At 42.2% G+C, this 13,761-nt stretch overlaps 1 long non-coding RNA gene across 1 annotated transcript in view; it reads left to right on the top strand.

Annotated features, from left to right (window-relative positions):
- Positions 1-802: 802 nt before the first annotated feature.
- Positions 803-13,761, top strand: part of LOC102548181 (uncharacterized) — a 31,566-nt gene continuing 18,607 nt past the window's right edge. The window contains exons 1-2 of the long non-coding RNA XR_015635484.1: positions 803-1,027; positions 10,899-10,971. This is a non-coding gene — a long non-coding RNA (uncharacterized LOC102548181). The remainder of the gene's footprint in view (positions 1,028-10,898; positions 10,972-13,761) is intronic.

Raw genomic sequence — 13,761 nt, 5'->3', positions numbered from 1 at the left:
TAGACAATTCGACCGTTTGAGAGAAGCCCTTATAGAAGTCTAAAAGGTTTACTTGGTGGGTTCAGATTTTTAAGATTTAATTTCATTTATCAAATGGATGTTTTTTCTGCATGTGTGTCTGTGCATCACACATGTTCAGTATCGATGATGTCAGAAGAGGGCCATGGAGCCCCAGGAACTACAGTCATGGACGGTTGTTAGCCGCCACGTAGACGCTAGAAACTGAAACTAGGTCCTCTGGAAAAGCAGCCAGTGCTTCTAACTGCTGACCCATCTCCACAGAACCTAGAGGTCTAAAATTTTTAAATGAAATTGTAAAAGAAACTTAGGTGCAAATGGATGCTGACTGGTTGGTCTGTGGGCAGAACATGCCTATACTTAAAAGGCAGGAAAGTGTCCTCACTGAGGGGATAAATGACGTAAGCCAACATGAGTTGCAACAAGGCCGTGGAGTTACGGGGTTGGTTGTTGTCGTAATTTCTGTAGGCTATTTTTCAATTTAAAGAATGGGACTCTATAAGGACCTGAATCCAAAGATGTGTCTGTATTTCTAAACTATCTGATGCATGGGTTTGGTGTTATTGGAAAACTATCCTTGAAGATAAAGGCTAGGAAGAAGTGACACCAGCAAGTCTCTACTTCCTATAACTTCCTTTGCTAGTCCAGGTTCAGGAACAACTGGATAAAGGAAATGCGACATGCATACCTGTGGCAGAACATTGCCCTAATGAATAAAGATTCCAGAGGACCAATCACTGGGCAAGGAGTAGGCAGGACTTCCGGGTCAGAGGAAGGAAGAGGGGAGGCTTTTGGACCGAGTTGATGGAGATGAAACTAAGTAATGGAAGTTCCCGGTTCAGGTGGCCATTCCACCGGGATCGGCTACCAGAGGATTTGTAACTTAGAATAGCTTACAAATTAGGATGCTAGTTGCTGTGCCCAGCGATTGGGTTACCTGCTGATTCTAAACGAAGTTTGTGTGGTGCTTTCCTTCACACAGCAACTCAACTGATTTCCAGAGAGAAAGGTATGGTGGCAAAGCGTGGGTTTGCGATTAGCGCATCCCAACTGTGGGGAATTTGGAAGTGTGGGGCTGGGTGGCAGTAACCCACCATGGGAACTTAATGAGTCAGCTAGAGAGATTTCAGAGCTCCGGGTCAGGGAGTCTGCCGAGATGAGAACAGGTTGGCTGGGCTGAGAACAGGCCTGCCCGCCGGTGCCTTGACGGCGGTAGCATGGGATTCTTATTTAATATTTCCCACTGCACATACCCAGTGGTAAACCAGCATTTAAAAAGAAAGAAATCCATAGCTAGAGAGATGGCTCAGTGGATTAAGAATGATTGCTGAAATGATAGTTTGAGTTCAATCCCAGCACCCATAAGAAGCCTGGTATTTGCTTATAACACCAGTCCTGAGGGGCAGCTTGCTGGTTGCCACTCTATCTTTGTGTTCTGTAAAAGACCCTGTCTCAAAGGAATAAGGCAGGGAGTGATAAAGCACAGTTAGGCGGCTGTCTGCCTAGTCTCTACAAGTGTCAATGCCACCCCTCATACACTGTACACATATATGACCACCACTGACACACGCGGAGGAAATTCCGTGATTTCCAACAATGAGAATGAACCTGGAGGACATTATACTGAGTGCAATAAGCCAGGCATGGAAAGACCAAAGTCACGTGCTTTACGAGCATGTGTAACCTGAGATAGGACCACAGAGGCTGGAGGGGCGTGGTCATTAGCAGAGGCCAGGTGGAATGGGGAGGGCAGCTAGGAGGATGGACTGTTAAGAGTTTACGGTGATGAGTAGGTTAATTAACTATAATTTATCAAAAGTTTCCGAGCAGTTTAGAACAGTTTCTGGTCTTGTACAAAGACCCCTGGGGTTCTCAAACCCTCTTAGGGGTAACAGCCTTGTGGGTACTCTGGCATTGGGCTGGCATTCCTACTGATGGTGTAAAAGCAAGTGTGTGTAGAACTGGTTCCTAGATGGGTTGAGACCGTGTGTACTTCACTGCTCAGGAAGCCAGGTGTACTTATGAATAGCCTTTGATTTATTATATTCCGAGTCTATACATCTTTGTGTTTTCATTGACGATAGGAAAAGTTCACATAATTATTTCTAGAGAAGGCATTTGTACGGTTGTTTCAGGTGAGAGATAAATTAATGATCCCCCCAAACCCCCGATAAGGAGCCTTATTTGTACATTGACCTACTGGCAGACAAACTGGCTGTTGGGACTTGGGTATTTGATAAAACCCTTTTGTTCTTCCACTTTGTGTCAGCACCAGGGAGACTGGGTTGCTTCCATGCCCCCCAGCATTGGAAGAATGCCTTTGCCTAAGTGGCATACTACTAGCCTAGTAGCCAGTGTTCCCTTTCCCCTCATCCTTGCTAACCTACTAGGTGGAGAACATGGTTATGGTTGTTTGAATGCAGTTATTTGTGTGAATGTTTTAATTTTTTATTTTCATTATCCGTCTCTTTTAGCTAAGTTTCTTCTCACATCGTCTTCTGTTATCTGATGCCCTGAATGTTATGTAAAGTTATTAGCCAAAGGGGGGAAAAAAAGACTAGAAGGAAATTCACCAAAATGAACATTACTACCTAAAACTGTGATTATTATCTATCTCCTGTTATGCTTCTCTGATTTTTGCCAAATTTAAAATAATGAGCACATCTTCAAGTAATCATCAGAATCAAATATAAATTCTTTAGGTTGTAGTCTTTCTGCTACAATAATCATAATAATCATAATACCAATACTTTGCACCTGCAGTAGAGACACTTTATAGTCTCTCATCATGCTGCCAGCCTCATGTCCAGCCGCCCAGGATTGGCACGGTGCTCTCTTCCCATGGCCTGTATCTGTCCCACTGTGTGCTGCACACAATGACCAGAACAGCATGCAGAAAGACAGTCTGCTAGTGCTCTTGGTGATGTGCGATCCTTCCAACCACAACTGCTGGCTTACCAAGGGCTATCTATCTATCGTTGATCCTTCCAGATGCCTGCAGAAGGCTTTCTTTCCTGCATAGATTCACACATCTTCAACTCACCTTTCAGGGCAGGAACTCAGGAATCAATATTCAATTACTTATGACTTTCAATTTTTAATTAGCATGTGTCTCAACTGGGTGGCTGAACGGCCCTTTGTACTTCGAGGAGTCATTATCAAGAGTATTATTTTTGGCTTCCTTAAAGACATAGATTTAATTATTTATTACGTGCCTGGTTCACATTGTGTCAGACCTCCAGGCACTCAGGAGGGGACATGTTTAAACCCATCAGAAAGAGATCAAAACTGTCCATGTATGCTTTAACCGAAGCATTGCTAGGTAAGAATAAAAGTACTTATATAAAAGAAGACTCAGGTAGAAATCAGACACAGCTGAGGATGCACCTCTGTCACACAATGGACCCTGAAACTTTTTCATTGGTGTGTGTTTAGAGCACATAAGGACATGCCTTTAGGCAAGCTTATCATGCCCTTGAGTATACCCTACACAAACTTCTTTACCTTCTCCTTCTGCCCCTCCTAGTTGTCCACTTGGTTATCCTAGACCATTTAAAATTGTGTATTTATGCACTTTTTCAATGCTAGGTCTTTAAAATGGACTACAATTACCCAGGCATTAGAGTTAAGTTACTAGTTTTTGAAAGTAGTTGAACATTTTTCAAAAAATAGCCTTTATGTGCCAAGAATAAATTTAAAAATTATGAAGTGGCCAGACAGAATGACAATGGTGACTTACTATTTCTGCCTCGAAAACTAGAATAAACTATTGTTTATGGGAGACAACACCTGCCATTGAGCAGACAGATTGCTGTCCATCCCTTATACTAAAAATTTCTATTAATGTTATCCCGGTTTCATCTTCACAATCACCATGAAAATAGGCATCGTTGGTGCTATTCTACAGATGGGGGGATTAAAACTCAGACACTTGTGTGCCTTAGGTCACCCTCATAGTAAGTAATCAAAGAGGAAATTCAAACCTGGATGGGTTGCACCCCAAAACTGATCCTCTTTAACTTCTGACCACCTCTCCAGGCCCCCATGAGAAATTTAAAATCTACAGATAGTCACAGAGTACTTTTTTTTTTTTTACCAACACCATTGTTGAATAATGTTTAAATACTCATGAATGACCGGTGTTAATTATAAAATTGTTAAAGCATAGTGATGTCAGTATAAATGAGCTTGGCTAATGGAAGGCTGCAGTCCCTTTCTTTTTATACCACACAAAAGACATCTACATAAAGAACAAGGTCTCACTGCATCGGTGCAGAAGAAATTCTTAATGTCCTAGCTCCCGTGTTAATGCTTTCTATCATTTGAAAATAGCTTTTGTAATTGCCAAAATGTCTGTGCGCGTTTGCTTGTAAATCACGGAAAGATTGTGAAGGAAGTTAAATAGGAAATTAAGCAAGAGGCAGAACACAGCCGCCTCTACGCTGCCGACCTTGATGCAGAACAAATTACTTAAAGGTAAGCACGCCTGGCCCAGCCCTTCTCCCGGCGTAATTCCTCTTTGTGTGGTACACCCTGCTCAGCTTTAACAAAGGGAAATTGGTAAGAAGATAATTAGATCTTCTCTTTAAAAATGATCTACCAGTAGCACCTTTAAAACCACCTGCATCTTCTCAGCAAACGAAATAGCACATGAATATAAATGTTTTATGCGGCTATCAAACATTGATAATAAAGGCTTGAATATTTATTGTTACCTTTGGCCAATGCCTGAGTTCACTCTTTAGCAGGAGAGACACAGCAAGGGCAGGATCGCCTTTGGGTACCACTGATTGGGATGGTGTCCGTATTAGAATATCCCTGTGGAAAATGGGGCCCAGCCTCCTTAATCTTCTTAATATGACCCTTCTCTACATTCATCTGTAATCAGCTTTCTCTCAGATTCTAATAAATTCTTCCCTTTCTCCCCCCCCCCCATATAAAGCCCCATGCTTCTTCACAATGGGGATATTCAAATGACCCCAGATCCTTCTGTAGTCCACACCAGAGGTTTTCCTGGCTGTGCCCTGGAGATTTCATGGCCCCATTAGTATTGACTCCAGGCAAAATGTTCTTCTGTGAACATCAAAGTGTTTTGACAGTTATCTGACTAACCTTACTTATGTGGAGATCACAGTTTATTTTCCATGTCTCTTCCTACCTTCTGAGAGTTAAAAGAAGGTGCAGCCAGGAAGTCATGCCCCAAATCTATGTTGCTGTAGGTGCTTTGCTTTTCCATTTGCTTTCTGTCTCTGTGATAAAACACCATTACTATGTCAACTTCCTGTATCAAGGGAAGTTAGAGCCAGAACTCAGGCAGTCACCATGATAGCTGTCCCACTCTCCGGGATCATGTTCAGTGACCTTTCTTATACTTGCCAGGACTCTCTGCCCAGAAGTAGTATTGCCCCTCCTGGCCTGGGCCCCACATCAATCGTTAATCAAGAAAATGCCCCCACAAACTTTCCTTCAGGATAGTCTGATGGAAACATTTTCTCTATTGAGGTTACCTCTTCCCAGATAGCGCTTACGTCGTAGTGACCACCAACCATAAAAATGAACTTATGAGTAGTAATGTAAATATCTGTGTTTTGAGTGGTCTTAGGTGACTCCTGTGTAAGGGTCATTACTCCCCCTCCAAGAGGTCATGACCCACAGATTGAGAACGCTGTTGTATCCCCTCACCATAATCTACAATTTCCTTAATTAAGACACTATTGTGTTGTTAGCACAGCCCAGTTGACAGTTAAAGGGAGCATGGTAAACAAACTCGGACTCCCTGAGAGAGCAGCTTCTTGCTCCCAGAAGAGAACTGGGAGGAGAAATGTCAGGAAGGCCTGGGGGCAGATATCCAAACAAGACCAACCAACAGTGGTGGAGTAGGAGAGGAGGGGTCCAGGGGTCCTATACTATACCCAAGTAAACGGAGTCTCAAGAGAGTCGGGATTCTTCCACTCAGGAGGGATAAAGCTGTTATACTTCAGCTTTCTCTTCAGTTCAGCCTTCTGTGATTTTCAATCTTTTCTCCTCCCACCTTGTGTCTCTTCCAGATGTTCATTACATTCATTCATTCATTCATTCATTCATTCATTCATTCATTCAGTTCTTCATTACTTCCGGAGAACAAGCTCAACAATCACCAGCACCAGGCGCACACTGAGCACCAGCTGACAGCCGAGGCGGGACACACTAGCTTGAGTACTACAGACCTCATTCCACCCTCTGACTCACTTCCGCCCTACAGACCCACTTCCGCCCTACAGACCCACTTCCGCCCTACAGACCCTCTTCCGCCCTACAGACCCTCTTCCGCCCTACAGATCGACTTCTGCCTTCTCTATAACGTGACACTAAGGTGGTCGCTCTTGGTTCCTCTGGAAAGCAGCTGTATGGGCTAAATGGCCTTCACTCTGCTGTCCTCTCTTCATTTCTTCCTGGTCATTCACATTCATTTAAAGAGTGGTTTACAATGAAAGTGTTTTGTGTAACACTCTGAGCCCTTATCATTCCAAGAGGAAGTCCTCAATCGATTTAACCCAGCAGCCATGTTTTCAGCCTCTAGGTCAGCATAGGCAATGTGGACCCCTCATTACATCACCTTTTCTCCATATTTGAGAATTAAGCCAGAACTTATGTTCTCTGTGTTTCAATATAAAAGAAAGCTTTTTTTCCTTCTCTCTGTGTTTCCCAAACTACCCTTATTATTGCGTGCTATCCTTCTGTCTCAAAGACAAGAATAATGAAAGGGGGGAAAAGGCAAGAGTCACATCACATAGGCCAGCAACTAAAATTGAACTAAAAAGCACAAGGAACTAATTTGTATTTTCCATTTACAAAAGTCAATTTGTTGAAACACCATGTTGCTTTGGTTTTCCTTTACAATAATAAAGCTGACTGTCTTTGACACGGGTGGATTTGCACAGGGTAATGCAGTGCCGTGTTGCCTGTTATCACCATCCTGTTTGATTTACAGAACACTAATAACAACAATAGAAAGTCTTTCTGTGGCATTGATCCATATTTTGACTGGCTGAGGTTAAGTACTAGGCACCATAAGGAGGGAATATGTAGGCATATCCTTCCTTGCTCTTAATAGTGGTGAACAGCTTCCAGACTGAAGAACCATGTCCAGACATATATGTATAAATAAAGATAACGTTCCTACTAAACCATGTCCTAAGCTTCTCATCTCCAGTCTATAAGCACAGTGACTACAGCAACTCTCTGGGTCTTATTTCCCAGCATCCTCCCCTGCGCTCACCGATGACAAATCAACAGAGTCGAAACAGTTAAAGAGAGAATAATATCATAACTCTCTCAGGTTATTTTAGGTTTCAGTTTCGTGACTCGTTTTGTCTTCAAACATCTCGTTTCTCTACCCAATAAATGCTGCTGCCTCCTTTCTGCTCAGTGGGTCCGCCAAGAGAAAGAGAAGAACATTGAATTTAGTCAAAACACATAGGCTGACAAGCGGTTGAAGAGACCTTAGAAGTCATGTAGTACATTGTCACAGTTTGAAAATGGAGAAAGCACATATCACAGTAAAGACGCTTTCCTCAGAGCACCTCATTAGCGAATTAAGAGCCCAGAGCACAAGCCCCAAAGCAGCACCTTTCCTTCTAGACTTACACCAACAGTTGCTTCCAGTAATTGCTACCGAAAACTGTAAAACAAAACATAAATCCAAATGAATACTACAGAGCTTGTTTTATATATGATTCTGAAGTTTCCAATCGATTCTACAGCGGAAGTAGCCATTAATAATTCTGGAGTTTCAGGATGTACTGCCCCATGCCTCTAATGCCAACACTTGGGAGGCAAAGGCAGGCAGATCTCTGTGAGTTCAGGGCCAGCCTGGTCTACAGAGTTGACTTCCAGGCCAGCCAGGCTTTGTAGAGTGAGACACTGTTTCAAAATTGATAATAAATGAGCAAACGAACAAACAATTCAGGAGTCGCACAAGACAATGTTTTCCTGTTCCTTCCCTCCCCTGCCCTTGAGTCTACAAATCTCATGTATATGAAATAGAGTAGCCTATAAGTAATATTTTCTTAATAATCTCTGTCTTTCCTTCAGCTTATCAGCAGGAAACATTTTAAAGGACAGGGGAAGGAAAGAAAGAGCCCAGAGTCGCTCTCTGGAACTGGATGTAGCCCAGTGATAAAGTGCTTGCCTGACATGCACAAAGCCCTGGGGTCAAATTTCAGCCTGAAGAAAGACTGACAGACAGTACACACTAAAATACACAAACTCCAGAGCTCTTCATTCTTTCTACTCTGCCCAACATATTCACCATGACGACTCGATCCATGATCTTCCCTTTCAAACACTGGGACTGCCTACACCTCAGGCTAGTGTTTGCCCTTTCCTGTCACCAGCGTGTAGGCCACCTGCTTAGCAGGCAACACTTAGGATTCCTCCTACCCTAGACAAAACAATCAAACAAACAGCCAGCTGATTATTGTCACTTTGGCACCAGCTGTATATTTTCTAGACACAAAGCAAGAATTTTAATTCTCATCTTTTCCCCGTAGGCAGCCAAAAGGAATTGTAGAATACAGCAAGAGAGACTGCAGTGTGCCTAAATAGACCCTGTGGTAAGAACTGATGAGTTAAGTCAGACCACTGTGACCCATTTGTTTCCCAAAGCACGAGGACCACTCTGTTAATTGTCTCAAAAATTAGTAGGGGAGGGAGGTGGTTCTTAAAGTTGTATTGGCCAGTCAGCAGCACACTCTACTCTTGGGATTTCATCAAAGAGGCTACACCGAATTTTCTAGCTGAGCATGTGGTGAGCGTCTATCATTGATCGCCGTCAACACCTTTTATCCACCCCACTCAAGGCAGCTCCCTTTGGCTTGCTGACATTTCTTGAGTCACAAAAGTTGAAGAGCGCAAAGCATATTAACTTGTATTATCAATGTACTTGGCCATGCTGGATAGAAGAACTAAGTTTCTAGTGTCCTACTGTATGACTACAGATGCCGGTAGATAGAAACGACTAACTTTTCCCAAAAGCTTTGAGAAGGGATTTTAAATTCTGTCACCATAATGAAATATTCAATGTTTGAGGAGATGGAAATTCTTACCTTAATTAGATATTGCATAATTATACATATATGAAAACATCATATCATAGCTTATAAACACATATATAATTTTATATGTCAACTTAAATGTTTCAAATATACTAATAAAATCATGACACTGTGATATAAAAAGGCTTTTTGTTCCACGGGGTGTGAGAGTTGCTTGATTTTCTGTGATCTTTGTGTTCCCTTCAATGTCAATAACCACTTTATTACATGTGCACTAAAGACTCATAGATGTTTAAAATGCTTGCCCTTTCAAGTTTAGTATTAAGGGGAAAACTTAAGCAAATTCCACTGCTTTATGTCTCTTATAATTTACTTTCTTAGCAACATATTTTTAAAATATATTTTAGGAATTTCCTTCCTAAAAATGATTGATAGCATTTCAACATAACGTCATACCTGCTAATCTGAAATTGGATCGTTCTCCTTAAAGTTCAGAGGGATTATCTCTTTAGGGGTATTTAGTAATTGTCTGCTTTTTCACTCATTTAAAAAAAATCATAACTCATCTACCAAAAAGAAAAGTATCACTAAAATCCCTCTGTAAATTTTCTAAATGTACTCTCTCCGATTCCTTTTGTTCTCAATCTTCTTATACTTAGAATGTTTTTTAACCTTGTGATGTAACCTTTTGTGAGTCAAAATGTTGACTAAAATAGCATTATACAATTATCTATGGCAGTTAAAATGTTCTCGCTCTTCTATTAGCTCCTGGAGGGTAAAGGAAGCTCTTGTTCCTCCGTCCTCAGCAAGAGTCCCACTGTTCAACACTTTCACGAATACACCCCTTGTAGAAATATAACTTTCAGATGCTATGAGTGGTAAAGGACATAAAGCCACATTTTCAATCAATATATTGAAGCTCTGGGAGTTTTACATGCTATTGTTCACTTTAGGGAGACCCAGAAGAGAATCCATATCTATTGTACAAGGAAATAGACAAAACAGCGTGAGCCTCGGCCATTCAACGCTGATTAAAGAATAATGGGGGAAACTTTTATGTCAATATAAAACAAATCTTCTGGGATCACTTGGGTTTTGTAATGGGAAAAACAGGCTTAGGATCAACAGCTGCAGGTTCTGTCCAGAAATTATCTCTGGAAAGTACACTCTGGTTTTTATTTGGTGTCCAATCATAATCACCCATTCATCCTTCAATCAATGGCTGTTTTTTGACTTGTGCTTTATGGCAATGATGGACACTAATGGGATAGAAATACAGAAACCAGCAACCTGGGCAACTCAGAAAGAGTCATGTGTGCACATTGGTTAAAGTTGGTCTGGACTTCTGCACAGGATACCACAGAGAGGTGAATATGTGCATCTCTGTTGTCTCTATGCCCTTTCTGAAGGCATGGGGATTTATAAACTAGGATAGCCCTGAGGAGACACACCATTCTTCATAGAAGCATTGACAACTTACCGTCTTTGGTAACATGATATGCTATGCAAGACTCTAACTCTAGCTCAGTCTCCATCATATAATAATTTTATACCAAGCTCCTTTGCTTTCAAGAATAAAACTGTCTTGAATTAAAGACTCCTTACAAATACCACCAATCGAAACCTAACTAAAGGTTTAGTACTACCACGTGTGCATCCCATGTGCATGTGATGATCATGGGACAACCTTGGGTTTTGGCTCTCACCTTGCTCCTGATGCATGCCCCAGGATAAATGGCCCCAAAGCTTCTGGGCATTATCTTGTCTCCATTTTTCTGTCGGAGTTCCATAGAAGTACTAAGATTAGAGGAATGGTCACTCCCCTTGTGCTTGGCTTTTCTGTAGGATCTGGAGAACCAAACTCAACTCCTTCATCTTCTGAGCTACCTCCTCAGGCCCCATTGAAAGATATCTTAAGGTGAGAAAAATGTGTATTTTTTTTAAATGCAAGGGATCTTTTGAATGTGAAGGTGGTGAGATCGCTTAATAGATTATCCTGATGCATCTAGCATTTTTCATGCAAACACCTATTTATTTGGGATGAGAGAATAAATGACGATAAATGCTCATGAAACCATTCGCTATCAGAGAGCAAGCTGAGACTTTCTGCCAAGGTGTTGCAGAAAGGGGAAAGCAGTACACACGTTTTAAAATCATATACATCTGGGTTCCCAATACTGAGCCTTATAAGTGTATCTATACAACGATGTTTCCACTTGTATCCCCTCTTAAATAGCAACACATTCTTAAAATCTGCAAACCAATTTGTTTTTAATGGAGAAGAAACATAAAATGGAAAAACACATTCGGAATCGGAATAGCCTGCTTTCCATGTGAAGCCATATGCTTTACTCATTAATTAACTCCGACAGCACTTCAGTGGTAGATGTCCTCTTCCTTTCACAGATGAGAAGCCTTCCCTAAAGTCACATAGCCAGCAAGAAATGGGTCAAGAGTGAAAACACATGGCCACTTGATTCTGAAAGTTATTGTCCCCCAAATGACAACTAGCATGAACTGAGGAGTTGTTCTGTGTTCCACGCCAGCCCTACTGAGAACTATGTGACATTTGGACGATCTACTTAATGTCTTTGTCACTCCATTCCTCTTATAGTAGGAGTAACGTAACTACCTACTGACTAGCAGGAACATGAACTCACAATGTTCTGGACCATATCTGCTACCTAATGAGTGCTACAGAAGGGGGACCTGCTACTGGCCTTATCATCTTTCTCACCACTACCACTACACAATGAGAGCCTCTCGGGGAAACCCGCTCCACTCTGTGTCTCTCCTCTCTGGCCACATTCCTCTTCAATGTTATGTTTATTGAACGAGATGTCTCTGCTTGTGATCCATTTTCTATCTTCCTACTCATTTGTCCATGGGTTCTTTGGCCTCTTTCCTTTAGACACTCCTCCCATTGAGCCTTCTGTGGTAGAGACTACTGTAGTTATTGAAACCCATCTACTTGGCAAGGGGCATAGCTCAGTGTCTTCCAGAGAGTTTGGTCAATCACTTCCTTCTCACGGCCTCCATGATAGCAGACCATTCTGGGTCCTCCCCTGCCTCTGTCAATCCTCTTCTGGTTTTCTTTGTGTGTGTCAGAGCCTATACTTTGTTGATCTCTAAGTCTTTTGTCTAAAATGCTAGATCAGACGTATTTTGGATTTCGTGGCAATATATATTATTATGGGTTCTTCTTTATAAGCTTTTGAAATGTAAAGAAAGAAAGCCATACAAACACAGGCCCCAGGGTCCTTTTCTCCATGGGCTATGGCATGAAGACCCTGTGGAAAGAGACCAAAAGGTGTAGAGCCAGTTGAGCCTCCTCTACCTGCCTTTCTCCACCACTCTTCCTGGAGGACCTTGTCTGATCCCATGACTTAAATACACCCCTGTATCAAAGACTCCCAGTCAGATCTGCCCAGAGATGAGCCTGCTTTCCCTTGTGAAATGAATTCTATTTACCACAATGTATTTAACAGTAGTACCCCTGGATAGCTTCTAGGACTTGCAAATACCAAACACCTGAAAGATTTTTTTTGTCTGCTTCTTCAAGCAAAGTTCCAGGTTGGTAAAAGACTCCATCATTCCCAAGTCCAAAGTCTACTCTGAATTCCTCTTTTCCTCCAATTTTTCCAAACCCTACTCATTTCAGTTCAACATGTTCTCTGGACTACATCCTCCCTCACCAATCCCATGACCTTCATTGTAACTATGCCCCCATTACCTGTCATCTGAATGCTTGCAGTTGCTTCCTTGGGCCCCCTAACTTCCACTTTTCCTCTCCATAGCAGGCAAAAGCAGATAATAATTTCATCTGATTTTGACTTAGCAATACCACATTAACTTTATCATCAGTAGTACAAGAGAGATAGTGAAACCACCTCTCTCCTGAGAACTCACACACTGGAGCGTCAGGCTGTTCTGAGCTCCAGAAGTTGAGGAGATCCTGCAACGAAGCCTGCTGAAAACAAACCTCAGAGTGGTAGAGAGGGCAGCACACCCCTGAAGAGGAATGCCTAGAGGGACACCATTGTAGAACACTCTATCCACTGTCTTCTGCTTCCAGTCCTTAGAGTGCGCAAGGGGTGCAGAGGGTTGTCTCTGTGGAACTGGAGTGACTTCACCAAATGGGAGAAGATTGTATGAACTATCAAGGCTCCCCAGAGTTCCACTCATGAATGCTGGTTTGGAACTGTAAGATTTACTGGTTGGAGCTGCATACCCATCATGCCTAGAGGCAGTGCTTTCTGAACTCCAGATTCTGATCTGTTATAGCCCTTTTCTGAGTGTCCCCTCTCTGGGTTATAAAGTAGGCACATAGACATTTCATTTCTACCGGATGTAAAGGACCAGGTTATCTTAAAGTATCTCACTTTTTTTGAAGCAGGGTCTCTCTACTGTAGCCCCTGACTGTCCTGGAACTTACTCTGTAGACCAGGTTGACCTCAAACCCACAGAGAGCCACCTGCCTCTACTTTTCCAGTTCTGGGATCAAAGGTATGTGCCACCACTCCTGGCTAGAGTATCACACTCTTAAGCGTATCTGCTTTTGAATCTGTGCCAAAGAAATGAAAGATCAATGCCTGGAGTTCAGAAGTTAGCCGTGCAGCTGTGGGAATACTTCGATGTAACTTTGAACTTTTCCATGGCTTTCTCTCTCTCTCTCTCTCTCTCTCTCTCTCTCTCTCTCTCTCTCTCT

Source organism: Rattus norvegicus, chromosome 13 (assembly GCF_021556685.1).
Source record: "Rattus norvegicus strain SHRSP/BbbUtx chromosome 13, alternate assembly SHRSP_T2T, whole genome shotgun sequence".
Lineage (NCBI taxonomy): Eukaryota > Metazoa > Chordata > Mammalia > Rodentia > Muridae > Rattus > Rattus norvegicus.
The sequence above is the reverse complement of the archived record's forward strand: the minus strand, read 5'-3'. Positions and strand labels throughout refer to the sequence as shown.